The sequence below is a fragment of the Mesoplodon mirus genome (genome assembly GCF_964341445.2).
Source record: "Mesoplodon mirus genome assembly, chromosome: 12".
NCBI classification, from domain to species: Eukaryota; Metazoa; Chordata; class Mammalia; order Artiodactyla; family Ziphiidae; genus Mesoplodon; species Mesoplodon mirus.
In genome coordinates this window covers 57,399,446-57,417,467 of record NC_138988.1, presented here as the reverse complement: position 1 = coordinate 57,417,467, position 18,022 = coordinate 57,399,446, and the positions used below count along the sequence as shown (strand labels likewise).

Sequence of the window (18,022 nt, the reverse complement as noted above, 5' to 3'; positions counted from 1 at the left end):
AAATGCTAATATGAATAACACTTACTATTTATCATTCAAAGGCCTTTGAATATACTTAGGGCATAGCTTATAATTATAGTAGTACCTTAGCCTATATTTTCTGAGTCATTCTTGATTTCAAATATTCTGACCCATTACCCCAACAAGTATTGTTCTGCTTGTCAGGAAAAGTGCCCCGATTTGGGGTTTCCAAAATATACATAAGCAAATACTTGAAGTCCAGCTGACACTTTTATGCCATCTTACTTGTCTTTCTTGGCAAGATTCCTTAACAGTAGAGTATGCTGTTACTTCAGGGAGTTCCTCTCTCATCATGGGTCATGCCCCTAAAAATCCCAGAGAAAGCTCCACCCACTTGCAAATAAGCATTACAGTGTCAGGGCAACACATAAAATGTCCTTGGGTTTCCAGAATTCCTAAAGTTTTTGAGCTGAATCCCCATGTGGGTCAACTCTAGTCATAACCTCTTCTGCAAGAATTGGGTCAGTCTTGCACAGCCCCTGAACTCACTCAAACATCCTGTTAAAAATAAAACAATGGGCACAATCAAAATGGAGTTGTTTATGCTAATCTTTGGGTCACCAAACTTAACTTAATTACAGTTTCGTCTCTACCAGAAATGGAAACTTAAACTAGCCAATCAGGAATCTCCTGATCAGCACTAGTTAGGTAAGCTGCCTGATAAAACCCTCTATCCTCTTTAGGAAAAGCAACCTTGAAATAACCAATCCCTTTTTTGACTAACTCCTAATGAAGAATAACTTCCTTGTTCCTGCCCTCTTCTGCCTATAAAAGTCTTTCATTTGTACAGTTCCTCAGAGCTCCTTTCTATCTGCTAGATCGAATGCTGCCCATTCATGACTCACTGAATAAAGCCAATAAGAGCTTTAAAATTTACTCAATTGAATTTTGTTTTTTAACAATCCAGTCAGTGAGGCTACCAGCCTGGGAACACAACCCAATAGGCATCTCACTCTTCTGAATTAGGCTTTGTAGTCATTATGGTTGGTCACCCTTCCTAGGATAAATTTTAATACTATTTCCCACTCCTACTCAAGAGGTTATTATAAGTTCACCAATGGAGAACAATTAATTTGTTTACCCCTTTTCCTTCATGAATTTCTGACTAAATTGTTTTAGAATAGAAACAAAAAGAAAGTTGAAGATATTCATACTTTCAATTACATAGCAAATACAAAATTAAATGTACTATTGGTTTAATTCTTGATTGGATGTAAAATTTTCCAGTTGCGCTTCAATGCTACTGCTTGACTTCAGAGTGTTTTTCAGGCATGAAAAATCATGCATTATTGTCCTATAATTGCACGCCTCAATGTATTATGAAATTGATGGTCAAAATCCAAGTGTATCAGAGGTATTTAGAGGCAAAAGGAATGTGCCAATGGGTATTTTACTGCAACAAAATCTAGTGAAATTTAATTTTGTGAAATGAACAGACACAGTTTATCTAATGATTTAAAAATTATTTTCCCAATATTGTTGTCATACTTATGACAAATAGTTGAGCTGGAACTAAGAGCTGAAAAGCGAGGCTCTCATCACAGATGCACACCAGAAAAAGCACAATATCAATATTTTAGGATTGTGTCCAGGACCTAGCACCATGGCTTCATTCCTTCAACAAATATTTATTGAATGCTTACTATGTCCAATCTCAGACTGAAAACTACTAAAGATAAAAGAGGCTATCCCAGATATAGGATTCTACTACAAGCAAAGAAAAACCCACTTAGGAACTTTAAACTATGTTTTGTGAGATATTCAGATAGAGAGATGATTTAGCATCTGTTTAAAAGAAAGAAAGAAAAAAGGAAGGAACAAAGGGAGGAGTAGGGAGGAAAAGAGGAAGAATGGATGATTTGTACATAATTTTTCAAAAGCAAGAGATCCAAGTGCTTTTCATATGTAGATATTAAAATGCCCCAAAAGTTCTAAAATAAATGGAAATCCAGTCAAAATAAATATAATCTAACTTTATTTTTCCCTGAAGGACAGAGGGAAAATTCCACATAGACACACTGGCCTGTCAGCTTCAAATTCTGCTCAAACCATAGCTCCAGACCATTTTAGAAACAAGGACGTGAAAGTCACAGTGATTAGTACATGAAAATGTGTGGAAAAGCTCATAGGCTTCTGATGCTAGATGATATCTCCCACAATCAAACCCTGCTAAACACTCTGTCTTATTCCCTTGTTTAATCTCTGTAATTTTATTGACCCAGTGTGTGAACAGGAAATAATCCTCTAATAGTTTTATCAGTTTAAGATCAGCTTCTACTCTGTGAGCTGGAAGAGTGAAAATAGATAACTGTCTGGAAATGTTTCACTTAATTAAACAGTAAACAAACTCACCAGAATCAGAAGAAATAGGCAATTGCCTTTAGGATAAAAAACAAAATCCTTTCCACTTGATGGCTGTTAAAATGGAAACTGTTCCAAAAAAAAAAAAAAAAAAACTTCAAGAACTTGGGAATACTATAAAATATTTAATTTAATCCCATCTTTAATTAACAAAAATGATAACACTATACCAAAGGCTATAGTTCAACACTGGTGGGTGGCAGGGAGGGCAGTTCATCTCTTAAGTCATTTCCTAGAAGCAAATAACTTTCTGAGGAAGTGTTCCTCAGAGGGCAAGTGAGGGCAAGAGCTGTGCAGGTAGAGTTTGCCTCAGAGCCACTGTCCAAACCTGAGGGAAGGAGTGGTTGGTAAAGGGCCCTGGGGGAGGTCCTAGCCCCTCAGATGTAAGGGAGCAGGACCCTATGGGGCTTTCCTGGGGCAGATCCCTCCCCCATCCTCTGCTGTAGCTCCTCTCTGAAGTAGTATCTGATGCACATTTCCTGACTTGTTTGACAGATGCTAAAACCACCATCAAAAGGAAGAAATTAACTAGTTGATGATTGTAAGCACCTATTGGCACCTAAGGATTGATAATGTTAATACCCTGTAACCTCACCATCAACCAACCAGACAACTGTGCATGAGCAGATCATATACCCTGGGACTCCCCTCCCTCACCTGGCCTTTAAAAACGTTTTGCTGAAACACATTGGGGAGTTTAGGCTTTTTGAGCACTAGCTGTCTGGACTCCTTGCTGGGCCCTGCAATAAAGACTGCACTTTCCTTCACCACAGCTGGGTGTCAGTAGATTGGCTTTACTGTGAGTGGACAAGCAGACCTGAGTTTGGTTCTGTGACACAGGCACTGTTGACTGGGGGCAAAGAGACTCCAGTAGCTTGAGCAGTCCTCCCCAAAAGAGACCCAGGAGCTGGCTGTTAGAAGCAAAAGAACTTTGAAGCCAGTACCTGGGGCACACAAACAGTCCTTAGAGATGGGGGCTCTGTGGATGCCCACATCCCCCAAGGATGAGCATGGGTGATGGGGCTGCAAAGGGCCTGGCTGCAGATGCACACAGAGCAGAGTCGAAGGCAGTTCCCTCTTGCTTTGACTCTGACTTCTCTGAGCTCTTCCATCATCTCCCTCACCCTCAGCCCACTGCAGCTCAGCTCCTTCAGGTCACTCAGCCTCAGCTCAGATGTCGCCTCCTTGCTGAGGACTACTCTGTGACCCATTCACCACCACATGCTCACACTCACCACTCCACTCTGTTTTATTTCCTTGTGGGGCTCATCAACATCAGGAGAACTCCTAGCCATTCACTGGTCTCCGTGCACTTGATAATAAGCCCCATGTGGGCAGGGACTGTGTTTGCTTTATCCCCACACACAGAACAGCAAGTGGCACAGGGTAAGTACAGCGTATGGACTCAAAAAATATTTGTGTCACAATCAGTAAGGAGTGGCTCAGGTATTTTTACCAAAGTTTGTGAGTTATTTGCTTTTTAACAATTACTAATTTTGGGATTAGAACCTTGCTTGACCACCCACCACCCCCCACCCCCAACCAAGCCTGGTGCTCCTCCTCAGAGCCCAGGGAAGCCTGTACTCCCCACACTGCAAACCTGTGCAAAAAGTATGGCAATTGCCTGATGACCCCATAAAGCAGGATGGGGCCTCCTGTGTTCACCAGACACATGGTAGGCAAACAATAAATATTTATTGAAAAAAATTAATGAATGGATGAATAAATAAAAGAATTATTTTTAAAAACCAATGTCATTATTCCTTTAGTTCAAAGATCTTTCATAAAGCTTCCTTATAAGTCAAATCAATTGATAAGTATTTGTAATGCTATAATAATGTTGAACACATTCAGGAATGATCTAACTTATTCAATCTTCAGGAGGAAAATTGGACTCCTAAATAAGAAAATATTCATGAACAGTGCTTCTCAAATTATCCATAAAGTTTTTTTTTCCAATCTATTATGGATCAACACTTTTGGTCCATATCGTATCCAGGAAAATAAGCCCATCACTGATCATGTGCTTGGATAGCACAGCAATATCAAAGTGCTATAAACATTTCTCAATGCTTGCTCTCAATTTTGTATTTCTCCCTCATGGACCAGTAACATAGTAGTCTGAAGATTACCTCAATAGCACTGGCCTAGGTACCCGAGGGTTCTCCTTTCAAATAACAATATTGTTTTCACAGTGACCCTAGATGATCCTCTGAGAATCACTGCCCTACGTGGAGTGCCTGAAAGGACTAACCCAGTCGCTGTCAATTCCAGGACAACCAGGGGAGGGTGAGAGTGGCTGAATGCACTATGTCTTATTTCTCTAGGGGTCTCTGTACAGTTTCATTTGAAAACAAGGTTCCACTGCTAAAAATAAAAATAGAAAACCACTCATTTTCTAACATCTATTTTACAGATGAGATGAGGCCAGAGATTATGATACTTGCTACACAAACACTTGTATTCATTTATTCATATTGAGATTTTCCTTTGATTCTAAATGGAAAAGGTGAAATTTAGTATTTTTTCTTAAAATGGAATGGGTATAGAAGTGAAAGATTACATATAAAATACAAGTCTTTAAGGACAGAAACATTCAGTATCTTTCCTCTGTTCCTGTCAGTCATGGAGCCCAAGTACTATCTCAGATCAGATATCAAACAGTTTGGTGTTTACAGCCCTAGTCAAGTACAGGCATAATCAGAGTTCTGACTCATTGTTGAATTTTTAAACCCATTTTAAAGAAGAAACTCTCGAAAGTAATTCATATCTCCTGATGTCACCTGAAATTTGGGTTAATACTAAAAGAAAGTCCCCAGAGACACACACCTCACTCAGTAATTGCAGGGTAAACACGTATGACAGAGAGATTATCCATGCCATGGTAAAATTAATTGATTGTAATTAATCTAAATTGTGCAATATAAACCCACTAACTAAATAACATGGCGAGTATTTGTGATATGGTTTTCAGATTCTCTGCCCAGAAATTCCTTTTTATACCACAATTGCCTTAGCTGCTTGAGAGATCCTTAAATGGCCTCATCTTTTCTAAAGATAAAACAGAAAAATCATTTGATTCACTTTGGGAAATAGCTTCATATCCCACAGATACATGTTTTTCCTTCTAATCACTTAGGTTGCATCTTTGTAACTATTCCATTCTATTTACTACCTTTACTAATGGTTAAAAAAAATAAAACCAGCACTTAGAACATAATAGCAGTAAGAGTTTGTCATGACTAAGGTTAATTACCACTTTGCTACATCAGCTTTATTATTTTTGAAAAGGCACTAAAATAAAGTGTCATGAACCCTACCACGGAAGTTAGAACTTCTTGTACCAACAACAGGGAGTCCTTCTTTCCTTGGCTGAATGACAGCTAACCTCCATGTTAGATGTCAAGATGCAGTCTGTCTGTGCTCAGGTAGGTATTAAAAACTTACAGAACTTTCAGCCCCATAAATAGCTGGAAATGCAAAATGAAAAATCATTACTCCAATTCCTTTACTGTAGACATATTTCCTTAAAATCCCTTTAAAATTTGAAAAAAAGTGGTTAAAATAAGATATAATTTTAAATAAGATATAATTCACATATAGCAACCAGAAATAAGGAAAATGTGTTTACGTGTATTGGTTAAATGCAACTGGACCCTGGCATCCTTACAAATACACATCCATTCATCCTGGTTCACTCATGAGAACTAGGTAGGTGTTGTATTTTAATACCATCATATGGTGCCAAACAAAGATGAAGTTGCTACAGAACTGCCATTGGCAGAAGTGGCATCAGCCAGGGCAAGTACTGTCATGGCCTTGCTCCCGAGTCAGCAGACTTGACACCTTCCTTATGCACACTTTATTCTTTAAACAACCTTCTATTTTCTAGTTAAACAAGCACTTGAGGGTAAAAGAATAAAAAGTGATAAGAGTATTTTGACTGTCTCCTACTCATTCCCCTGAATATTTATTGAGCACCTGCTACAGGTTAGACACTCCCTTAGGAGTTTGCCTTCATCTTCTTCTGGTGAAGTCCACAAGTCCCAAGGTGGACTGAGAGTGCTGTTCCAAAGTCAACTAGAATATATGACAATAGGCACCATTATCATTTTCCTATTTTGAAGATGTATTCCCATTTTAACTCATATCTTTTGTGATAAAGGGTAATGCCTGCAGATAGGAATGGATTTCCTGGGGGCCCCCTCAACTGCCACTGCACAATATTTGTGATAGTCTGTGCTCATGCCTTGTGTGGCTGCTTACCCAAGTCTATTCGTGACAAAGGGTAGAATGAACCTAAGACCCATGTATTAAGTAGTGATATTGTAAAGGGGAAAAAAGGTCCAGATGGCATGAAGAAATAATTAATATTAATTTATAATAATAATTTTATATTAAATAATAATTAAATTAATAATTAAATATAATTTATTATTATAAATTAATAATAATTAATAATTTATATTAACCAGTCAATGAAAATAAATAAAGTAGCACACCAAATTTCTCTTTATTCATTGACCTCCAAACATAGTAAGATTACATTCAATTCTCTGTTTCTGTGAGACAGAAAAAGGTGACAATATTTATTCATTCCTTCAAGAAACAATTTTTGATCTCCTCACATATGTCAGGCACTGATGATACTGCACTGAATAAGACGTGGTAAAAAAAAAATGCCTTCTCCCCAAAGTTAGCCATAATGGAAATAAGTCATGATAAATAAGTGAGTATGGATTCAGCCCAATCCCCTAGACCCTCAAAGAGTAAAGAGAACACCGGGTAAACACACTGATGTTCCTAATAATTAGTGGCACTGAATAACTTTTGTTTCATCTAATAAGATTTCTTTTAAGTGTATTTTTTTGTTTGTTTGTTTTTCAGTACACGGGCCTCTGTTGTGGCCTCTCCCGTTGCAGAGCACAAGCTCCAGATGCACAGGCTCAGCGGCCATGGCTCACAGGCCCAGCCGCTCCGCGACACGTGGGATCTTCCCGGTCCAGGGCACGAACCCGCATCCCCTGCATCAGCAGGCAGACTCTCAACCACTGCACCACCAGGGAAGCCCTTAAGTGTATTTTTAATTTATTGTGTGCTGACTGTGCACAAGACACTACTGGATGCTGCAAAAACATCCATCCATAACTCAGCAAGTGTGGGAAATGAGAAATATGTAGGTTAAACAACATGAAACTGCTGATATTGGGCCTTAAAAAAAAAAGAACAATTTCTTATGGTTCGGCCTAATACAAGGGATTAAATAAGAACACTAGAAATGTCAAAAAGCAGAGAAAATTAGTTTCCCAAGGAGATTATAAATTGAATGAATTTTAGGGAACGAGAGACCACTGTGGGCTGAAGAAAGAGCCATGGAAAGGCACATGTGACAGGGCTGTGAAGCAGGTCCAGGAGAATGGGTGGGGCAGGGGAAGAATACTCCAGGGGATGCACAAAGGGAGGGAGGCCAGATCCTGAGAGTGGTTTGGGGAGACAGGCAGCAGATGAGCTGGGCTGGGGCTGATGGCGGCCTCCAAGGCTTTGGCCAGCTCATAGAACAGAAGAATCTCAAATAATCTCAACTCAAGAAGAGCCCTTGGGCATGAACCTTGGAAAAATGACACTTCCTCTTCCTAAGGCTCATTAGCTCATTAGCTCACTATTTTTCTATTCAGTACAGTCCCTGTCTGCCCACTTCTCTCCATCCTCACTGCCAACACCCTCATCCTCATCATTGCCCACCTGAACTACAGGAACCACTTCCTAAATGGACCCCCAACTTCCAGTTTCTCTCTCCTCCCAACAAGAAGAAGTCTGTTCTCCACACAAAAGCACCCTTTTTATGGTACAAATCTGACCAATTGAGCCTTCATGGGCTTCCCATTTCTCTCGGCATAAAAACAAATGTAAGGAGGACTTGAGGTGTCCTGTGAGATGAAGTCTCTGCCCCCAACAGCTCCACTCAGACCTGGGCCATGTGTCCCTGCCCCAGGCCTGCTTTTCCTGCACTCCTGAGACCTTTATTCCTAGACTCAAGGGCCAGATTAGTGCAGAAAGCCCTGGAAGCCTCACCCATCTCAACTCAAGTATTCATTCTTTAAGGAAATTTTCACTGACCTCCCTGCCTTGAAGCTCTTAATAAAGGGGCAGATTCAGGGAATAATTCAATAACTATGCATATGTCTCCTCTAGCTTACTATTAACTAGTCAGAGATGTGGATGACAGCCAGTTTGCTCATCCCCAACATCCAGCACAGCATTGCTAGTATAATAAAAGAAGTATTCAATAAATGCTGAAAGAATGAATGAATGAATGAATGAATGAATGAATAAACAAATCCCGAGAGAAATGTGATTGGGAAGCTCCAGCTATAACTGGAGGATCTTTGTTTATAGATGGAGAATAAAGATTATGAAAAAAACTATCAGCAAATGATACATTTGCCCCAGCTGACCAGCATCTAGTTATTACAGAATGTTGGTTTGACAAAAATCTCTTTATAAACACAGGGAAGCCACAAGGTAAATAAGATATTCGTGTTAAATATGGGCTACCTCAAGTATACACAATAGGACAATAACATTTCCTACAGGAATGAGTATTCACATTTATGTCAAGTGTAGCACACACACACACGCACATTATATGAATGCTGTGGTCTCCACTGATGAGAGCTAACAGGCTTGGGACTGTGAAGTCTTCCTGTTACACGGCTGGGATGCAGGTGAAAGGAGCAGCAGTGATGGAGGAGACCTGGTTTCTACTTGCCTGTTGAGTGACCTCAGAAAGTCCCCGGGCCTCTCTGATTATTAGTTTCCTCATTTACCAAAAAATAGACATAATTATATCCCCATTATAAGATGGTAGTTTGAACTAAATAAAATAAAGTGAAACTCCTTTAAAACTGTCCAGGGGAATTCCCTGGTGGTCCAGTGGTTAAGACTCTGCCCTTCCACTGCCGTGGGCCCAGGTTTGATATTCACTGACTTTGGTTCACTGATGACAAATACTAGACATAAAATTAAAAAAAAGGTTTTATTTTTAATGTCACAAAGTCTTCATTTTAATTTGTTACACCTAATGTTATTTTGGGTTTACAATTATAAGCACTTTTATGTATTTGTTTAATACTAAAACAAATCTAGGAGATGGTTGTGTTGAGTTGGAGAACTCACAGATGAAGGAACTGAGGTGCTGAGCTTCAGTAACTTGGCTAAGATCTCATATCTGGTAACAGTAACAACAATAATAAAAGCAAATGTTTACATGGGGCTTACCCTGTGCCAGCACCATTCTAATTGCTTCCATACGTTAACTAATATAATTCTCCTAACAAAGCTATAAGGCAACTACCTTTACTGTCCCCGTTTCACAGATGACAGAACCGAGGCCCATAGAGGTTAAGTAATTTGTCCAAGTCACAGAGCTTTAAACCTCTGGTGGCAGAGCAGGAATTTAAAGCCAGGCAGGGTCTTCCCTGTTAACTGAATGCTATACTAACTTTCACTTATTGGTGCCCTTTATCCAGCTCTCTATCTGCCTAAGTGAATTTTCTAGGTAAATGTTTATCACCTTAGTAACCAAATATTACTTCAGACACACTTTTCCCAAATTAATTAACAATTCCCTGTCATTTATGCAAAAGACACTATATACTGGGTAACTTTTTCCTGCTGGCCCAGGATCAATGTTATGGCTGCTGTGCTTTATCCATTCTGCCTCTTGTTTTATTTCAATTTTTGTAGGAGGGTTTCTTAGTCTCTCTTCTAGATATGTGCCATTTGATTGTGATTTTGCCACTTTGACTCTCTTGAGGGTTGTGAAGCTAGACTCCCTGTCAACTATAACTATTCCTAATACAATACTGAATAAGCTCTGAGTTGAGCCACCCCCACAGACGTGAGTGCATGACCTTTATTATGACTGTTGCAGATTTCAGCTGAGATGAAGGGAAGTTTGACTTCTAGATATGAATGAGCAACCATTTTACCAAACGAAAAACCATCTATTTTATTCAGTGCTCATTTTCATGTTTCTTTTTAATCACACATGTCAGGTGGATATATGAGTACACATAGAGTTCACTTTCCTGTGGAAGACCAAGTCTCAAAAATGTAAGACTCATTTCCAAATCCAAGCCACATAACCTGTTCCCAAGTTGACACTTTCTATCCGCCCCCCATCCTGCTTTATTGTTATCTTTTATTTCTCTCCCCCAGGTAAAACATAATAGAAACAGCTAACATGTACCTGGCACTTCCTATGTACCTACCATAGTTCTAGGAAATTTGTCTGTACTAATTCATGTACTACTCACAACAACTCCACTGTATATGTAAGGAAATTGAAGTTCCGAGATGAAGCCACTTGGCAGACATCCTGTGTCCAGCAGTGGCAGAGCTGGAATTTGAACCCATGCACCTAGCAAGAGAGTCTGAATTCTATGGACTCTGGGCTACCATCCCTGGGATCCTGGGCTCTGAGGGCACAGGGACTTGGTTATGCTCCCTTCTGGATGCCCAGTAAACTTCTACCTCCTCTCCACCTCTCCAAGGGCTCCACTCAGTCCATTCTGACTCTGACCTCAAAGTCTGACCAGCTGAGACAGGCAGAGTGACATTCCAGGCCCTTCTTTCACTTACTTGAGACTTTACTGGTTACACTTTCTTTTGCCTCACCTTTATCTGGCAGAGAGCCCTGGATCCATCAGATGGTCAATAAGTTGTCACTGAATGAGTCTCTTACCTGTATCAGAACAAAGTTTGTGATCAAGTAGTATAGTGTGACTGGGTAGCAGGATGATGTCCCAGAAATTGTACTTGACTGAATTAAAAGACTGATTTTTACCTTTTGTGAGCTGACCATGGAAATGTCACAATTCCAACCTTCAGTGTTTCTTTTACTTCTTTTTTAAGACTATTTTTTAGGGCAGTTTTAAGTTTACAACAAATTTGAGAGGAAGGTACAGAGATTTCCCATATACCCCCACCCCTACACCTGCAGAGCCTCCCTCATTATCAAAATTACTTACCAGAATGGTACATTCATTACCAAGAATGAACCTACAGGGGCTTCCTTGGTGGCACAGTGGTTGAGAATCTGCCTGCCAATGCAGGGGACAGGGGTTCGCGCCCTGGTCTGGGAAGATCCCACATGCCGCCGAGCAACTAGGCCCATGCGCCACAACTACTGAGCCTGCGCGTCTGGAACCTGTGCTCCGCAACAAGAGAGGCCACAACAGTGAGAGGCCTGCGCACCGCGATGAAGAGTGGCCCCCGCTTGCTGCAACTAGAGAAAGCCCTCGCACAGAAATGAAGACCCAACACAGCCATAAACAAACAAACAAACAAACAAATAAAGAATGAACCTACATTGACACATCATAATCACCCAATGTCCATAGGTTACCTTAGGGTTCACTCTTGGTGTTGTACATTCTGTAGGTTTGGACAAACATATAATGACATGTATCCATCATTATAGTGTCGCACAGAGTATTTTCACTGTCCTAAAAATCCTTGTGCTCTGCCTATTCATTTCTGCCCCCCCCCTCAGCTAACCCCTGACAACCACTGATCTTTTCACTGTCTCCAAAGTTTTACTCTTTCCAGAATGTCATGTAGTTGGAATCATACAGTATATAGCCTTTTCAGACTGGCTTCTTTTCTTAGTAATATGCACTTAAGGTTCCCCCATGTCTTTTCATGGCTTGACAGTTAATTTCTTTTCAGCAATTCCATTGTCTGGATGTACCACAGCTAATTTATCCATTCACCCACTGAAGGACATCTTGGTTGTTTGCAGGTATTGACAATTGTGATTAAAGCTGCTACAAACATCCATGTGAATGTTTCTAGTTTTTAGACATGTGAAAATTTATTAAGTATAAGGCACTGTGCACTTGATATGGGTTACACACATTTAGTCTTTAATATAATCCTATGAGGTGGGGGCTATTATTAGCCCATTGTACAGATAACGAAGCCACAGATAAGTGGCCACACAGCTAAAATGTTGGAGCCAGGATTCAAACCCACGCATGTCTGACTCAAAGCCTATCTCTTGCAAACTGCACTGTACTCTCTCTTTCCCATGTTAAACTTATGCCATATAACAACAGCTACCATTAAAATGATTATGGCATGAAATATAGACTGTGAATTGAAATAGTTTCCAAACCAAGGATCTTGAAATTAAAGTAAAACCTGGAAATTCAACATTCATCTTTTATAAGTGAAAGCTTTACTGAATGCTGCGAAAAACAGTAACTTCTTGTCTTAGAGAATCATTCATTTAACCAGTATTTGTTGAGCCCCTGCTACTTGCAGGATGCTATGACAGATACAAAAAATGGTGAGGAAGACAAACCTGGCCTCTGTGCTCAGAGAGAGAGTCTAGAGGAGGAAGCAAAAAAGCAATTAGGCAACATTCAGAGAATGACTGGGGAGCGAGAGCAGGGTTGGGGAAGGTGCAAAAGTGGAGTCCATTGAAGGCAGTGTGAGCAACAGGTGACATCAGCACACACAGGAGAGAATGTGGCATGCTCTGGGAACAAAGATGGAACTGCTGATGGAAGGCCTAACTAAGAAGTGTGGATGAGGATGACAGGGAGTCTTGGCAGGAAGTGAAATGCCCTTATATGTTTTTTAGAAAGATCAGTCTAACAATAGACAGAAAAATGGATTAGATAGGGCCAAACTGCCATCAGGGAAGGTGGATGGGTGTTGAATTTAACCAAGAAACTGGTGGAAATTCTAATGTAGTGAGAAGGGATTTAGTGATGTGGGAATTGATTTGACAGCTATTAAGAAGGTATAGCCTTGATAACCGGTGGAAATGCAGAAGAGGCAGTAAGTGTCAAAGATATTGTCCAGATGTGGTTTTTGTATCTTGGGGCCCAAGACAGGGAATCCAAGGGCGAGGCACTCTGTGGGAATGGGGAAGATGGTGTTTAGGGTTGCGCACGTGTGGAGTTAACTCGCAGCTGGGTTTGGGGGTCTGGTGCTTAGTGGAGCAGCCTAGGCTGGAGGTGGAGGTTTTCAAGTAATCAGCTGACATGTGGTGCCTGAAGGCATGGAACTGAACAGGCTCACTCACGTTGAGTAGAGAAGCAGAGGGACTGTCAGAGCAGCATCATAACATAAGGGGAAGGCAGAGAAGGGACGCCCATAAAGGGTTTTATGAAGGAGCCTCCGGAGTGTAGGAGCAGATTGGAAGAGACACACTCAAGCTTCCTGTAACCAGAATAAGTCCTTATGGAACTGAAAGGACCATCACGCATGGTTGATGGCACTTTCCCACCATCCATCCGCCAACACCAACCCATCTGCTGTGAGACAGGCTCACAGTGACTCCCGCACGCCCGACAGCCCGCACTCTCTGCCCTGCCTCCTGCCGAGGGGAGCTCACTCCGAGGCCTCGGATTGCTCCACATCTCCCTGGAGACCCTGCCTGAACTCGCGCGCCGGCAGAGGAACGCCCGCTCCGGCCCCACTCACCGCGCCCAAGGGAGGGCCCCTCCTTCAGGCCAAGCTCGAAATCGCCCTTCTCATCGTCTCTGCTACTGTCACGCTGCTGTGGATCGGGGGCCCGTCCTCCTCTCCCCTAGCCCGCGCCTGGTCCCCTCCACCTCGGGGGCACAGCTGCCAGCAGCACCGTTGGTTCATCAATCCAATCCTCCTTCCGGCCACGAAACCGGCGCGTCCTCAGCCAATGCCGACACCTCTTCTTCCACCGGCGGGCGCCCCAGCCAATCAGGGGTAGCCGTGCTGCGGCCCGCCGAACGCCGTGGCGACGGGGACGCCGGCCTCGGGTTGCCGCAGCAACCAGAGACGCGCAGGGCCGGGCCGCAGCGCGCGCTGTGGGGTGGGGCTTGAGGGCCTCGCGGCGGCAGCCGCCTCACCCCGACCTCAGCCTGCCTGCCACCCAGGGTTTCCTAAACGCTGTCGGTTTTTCTGGACTCGGTGTGTCAACCTTCAGCATTTGAAATAAAATGGGTAGGAGAGAAAACAGCTTCATTTTGGGGTGTTTAATTTCAAGAATTGCTATGGACTAAAAATCAGTTATCTTCCAAACCAGATATTTAGTTTGAAAAGGATCAACGGTACCTGCTGAATAGCTTTCGTGTAACGTGGAGACAGTTTCAGCGACTCCGGCATGAAAGTACGAGTGAGCTGTGTGGGACACCTGTCACTAGTTCGTTTTGTGGCACTGGGCAAGGCTCTTCACCTTTTGTGAAAGTCTGAAGCTTCTTTTTATTGAAAAAAATTTAATTTTATTAAAGCTTTTAAAAAAACTACTCAACTTTACACTGTGAAGCTTCAAAAAATGAAAAATATTGAGCGCTTATTTTGTGCCAGGGACTGTTCCAAACTCTTTCCTCGTTATTTCACCTACTCTTCACATCATCCTCTTTATTTATTTTATTTTATTTTATTTTATTTTATTTTTGTCTGCGTTGGGTCTTCGCTGCTGTGTCCGGGCTTTCTCTAGTTGCAGCGAGCGGGGGCTACTCTTCGTTGCAGTGCACGGGCTTCTCATTGTGGGGGCTTCTCTTGTTGCAGAGCACGGGCTCTAGGCATGAGGGCTTCAGTAGTTGAGGCTCACAGGCTCAGTCGTTGTGGCTCGCGGTCTTAGTTGCTCCGCAGCAGGTGGGATCTTCCTGGACCAGGGCTTAAACCCGTGTCCCCTGCATTGGCAGGCGGAGTCTTATCCATTGCGCCACCAAGGAAGCCCCCATCTGGTTATTTTTCATCCTAGCTTAGAGTTGTAACATGGAGGCCCAACAGGGCAGAGCTGGTAAGTGATGGACGCAGGGGAGAACCTAGAATTTCAACCCAGAGCCCAGCCTTAACCACCATGCTGTCTGTCCCCTGGACAATTTAATCTAGGACCTACTCAATCCCATCTTAATGTTGCTCCAAGTGCCCACAGGAATGTCTATTAGTGTGGTGATTCAGTCTCCCAAAACCTGATTTAAAATGAATACAGTGAATGCTTCCCTGATGTTTCTCTGCTTTGAATAATAAGGAAAAGTAGGCCTAATGGAATAACAACACTTAGGTTTGAGTACTTGAAAATACATATTTAAAACTAAAACAGTAAGGTACCATTTTGGAAATACAGAAAGGTGAGATGAAAGTCAAACTCAGGTGAATGGAGCAGAACTAATTATACTTCAGAGAACATAAAACCAGCAGAAATAATGTTACCAATCAAAACACAGAAAGTTGAGAGGGGAAGGCAGACTGATGCTGAGTAGAAAAAGTATTCTCTACAGACATTTAAAATATTACGCAGGAGACAAAATTACTCCTCTGAACTTTTCTTCATCAGAATATTGAATGTGCTTCCCACCTTTCTTCTTCTCCTCTCTTAAAATAAAATCTTAAACCAATGTTTTGGCCTTCCCTGAATGTAACTGACTGAAAGTTGCAGAGATGATTATGAGGCATGGGACACACGGGGCTCTGCAGGAGAGGAGCACCACACCCACCCAGGGACCACACTGTACTCTGTAATGTGAGAAATATACACGACCCCAGAGGGGTCACGCCTGCATTAAGCTCATGGCTGATGTGGTAGGGTCCAAATCTGTAAGACCTAACATCCCCTTCTGGTATTTTTGAATACCCCTTTTACTATCCTGAGGTGAATCCACAGATAATGAAAATTACATACTTCGGAAGTAAAAGTAATGTGGTAACTATAACATAAGGAATGAATAAAATTAACTTAAATAGGTATTAAAATAAATATTCAGAATCAACAAGAAGAAAAAAATAATTCCCCAAATTTCTAAAATACCCCTTGATCACTGGTCTAGAACAAAAACAAAAAGAGGGCATTTTTTTTGTTTGGGGTACGCGGGCCTCTCACTGTTGTGGCCTCTCCCGTTGCGGAGCACAGGCTCCGGACGCATAGGCTCAGCGGCCATGGCTCACAGGCCCAGCCGCTTCGCGGCATATGGGATCTTCCCGGACCAGGGCACGAACCTGTGTCCCCTGCATCGGCAGGCGGACTCTCAACCACTGCACCACCAGGGAAGCCCCAGACACACTCTTGAGTGGAGGCAGGAGAATGATCTTACAGAACAGAGCACAAGGCAGAGCACAATTTGAAGAAAATGCAAAACTTAAATTGAGCTTTGCAAGAATAGCAGAGAAACAGAAAGGAAGGTTTTCCAAACAATAGGAATGTTTTCATTAAAAGCATAGAGGTAGTGAGATAAAGGTTACAGAACTGATACTGGAGAGATCAGATTATACCTTAAGGAGCAAGATCAAACAAAAACTAGTGAGAAACTCGCTATTTCCCTTCTTCTCCCCGCCCCCAACCCCCACAAAAATCTCAAAGTTCTGTTGATAGGAATAATAAATTGACAAATTCACTGTGGGATAGCAGAAACTTTACAGTGCAGAAACACAGGAGGAAATTGTTACATATGTGCCTAATGGAAAACAAACCAAGGCCTGTCATTAGCTATTACTAAAAAAATTTCATAATGAAATTAGCCATTAAAAGCAAAAAAGCCTGGAGTCTATGAAAGTTCAGTATTAACATGCTCATTACATATCATGTAATGTGATGTGTTTATTACATATCCCATTGCAAAATTCTAAACAGATGTGTTTTAAAATCGGGAAAATAATGGACCAGCATATCTTAAAGGGCTTTAATTTCAGTATTTATTAACTATCAAAAAATCACTGTGAAACACACACTATTTTGTTTCGTCTTCTTTTCTCACTGTTTCCTCTTTTCTGTCTTCTGCTTAGGAAAATTAGGAGGCAGGAAATAGAAATCACTTATTTTTCTCCATCCCCTATCAGTTAGTTCTCATGAGAAAGACATGCAGCTCTTCTAATATCAAAATAAAGACAATATTCAACAACTGATTCACCAGACTTTTATTGATCTTTCAACTTCAATAACATCTCCAAAAATAGTTTTCTTCTAATATTATGAAACAGATTTGAAAAGCAGGATTATTCACATTAGAGACTTGGTAGATACTTGTACTTCATATAGATGAAAAATATCACTTCTACATTTTAAATGTTTATTTTGGATTTTATTATAAAAGAAAATATTATCATTGTATAATTATAAAAGTCATAAAAATTAGAACTATACTGTTATTATTATACCAAGCTATCAAATACTGTATAAATGAACAATAAAATTCAATTTCTATTTATTTAAATGTAGTAAACATTGGAAGAGAACCCCCCTACAAAAAAAACCCTCTTAATATGAAAGTAACAAAAGAAAAGCCACAACACAAGAATCAATCAATGCACAAAAATCTGATTAAAAAAACAACTGTTAACAATTACTCTAAGTCAACTGTAGAAGTCAATATATGCTAATTAAATTTTTAAAAATGATCTTTAGACAATTCCATTTCCAACTATGTTTTCCTATTATTGACACTCACATTACTTTTTGAAAAGTTAGAAAAGAACCAACTTTACATTAATATTGCCATATTTTGAAGTATGAACACTATTTTAAATTTTGGATGTCCTTAAACTCTTTAAAAAACTCTTCTAAAAAAATAAATAATTGTTGGACTAAACCAAAAGACAGTTCACATAGTTCTACTGTATATGACAACAATGATGTGATCTACATAAA

General features: G+C 40.9%; 1 protein-coding gene across 1 annotated transcript in view; it reads right to left on the bottom strand.

Annotated features, from left to right (window-relative positions):
- The window catches only part of NEK10 (NIMA related kinase 10), a 319,052-nt gene extending 305,008 nt beyond the window's left edge, over window positions 1–14,044 (bottom strand). Inside the window, 2 exon segments of the mRNA XM_082637719.1 lie at window positions 11,062–11,128; window positions 13,882–14,044. The gene's annotated coding sequence lies outside the window, so the exon portion shown is untranslated.
- Window positions 14,045–18,022: the final 3,978 nt, after the last annotated feature.